This window comes from Solanum tuberosum, unplaced genomic scaffold, assembly GCF_000226075.1.
Source record: "Solanum tuberosum cultivar DM 1-3 516 R44 unplaced genomic scaffold, SolTub_3.0 scf00253, whole genome shotgun sequence".
In the NCBI taxonomy this organism is placed as follows: domain Eukaryota; kingdom Viridiplantae; phylum Streptophyta; class Magnoliopsida; order Solanales; family Solanaceae; genus Solanum; species Solanum tuberosum.
The window spans coordinates 257704-258759 of NW_006239176.1; the positions used below are offsets into that span (position 1 = coordinate 257704).

At 40.2% G+C, this 1056-nt stretch overlaps 1 pseudogene; it reads right to left on the bottom strand.

Moving 5' to 3' along the window:
- The window catches only part of LOC107062654 (uncharacterized), a 13164-nt pseudogene that overhangs the window by 1193 nt on the left and 10915 nt on the right, over positions 1–1056 (bottom strand).

Below are 1056 nucleotides of genomic sequence, written 5' to 3' on the forward strand. Positions count from 1 at the left end.
AGTTTGCACAAGGGATGTGCAATTTTTGAGAAATCTTTGATGAATCTCCTATAAAAACCTTCATGCCCAAGAAAACTTCTAACACCTTTTACAGAAATGGGTGGTGGAAGCTTTTCTATTACCTCAACTTTAGCTCTATCAACCTCAATACCTTTCTCTGAATTTCGATGACCCAACACTATACCTTCTTTAACCATAAAATGACACTTCTCCCAATTCAGCACCAAGTTACAGTCTTCACACCTTTTAAACACCTCAGCCAAATGATCAAGACAACGATCAAAAGAATCACCTACAACTGAAAAATCATCCATGAACACTTCAATAGTGTCTTCCACCATACCAGAAAATATAGACATTATACAGTGCTGGAAGGTTGGTGGAGCATTGCACAACCCAAATGGCATCCTTTTGAACGCAAAAGTCCCATAAGGGGAAGTGAAGGTGGTCTTCTCTTGGTCTTCTGGAGCTATAGAAATTTGATTGTAGCCTGTATACCCATCAAAAAAACAATACCAATCCTTTCCTGCAAGTCTATCCAACATCTAGTCCATGAATGACATAGGAAAGTGGTCCTTTTCTGTCCACACATTCAACTTCCAGTAATCCATACAAAATCTCCATTCAGTAAAGGGCCTCATTGAAACGAGCTCATTTCTTTCATTTGGAACCACAGTAATACCACCCTTTTTAGGCACACACTGCAGAGGACACACCCAACTACTATCTATAATGGGGTAAATAACTCCCGCATCCAGCCACTTGATGATCTCTTTTTTAACTACCTCTTGCATAGGTGGATTTAATCTTCTCTGGTGCTCGATACTGAGCTTATGATCTGGCATGAGTTGGATTTTGTGAGAGCAAATACCGGGAGGAATCCTGATAATATCTGCAATAGTCTACCCAATAGCTCACTTGAACCTCTTTAACACAATCACCAAGCACTCTAGTTGACTCGCATTCAAATCTGTTGCAATGATGACCGGCAAAGTATTCTCTTTGCCCAAGTATACATACCTCAAATGCGGTGGTAGAGCCTTAAACTCCAATTTC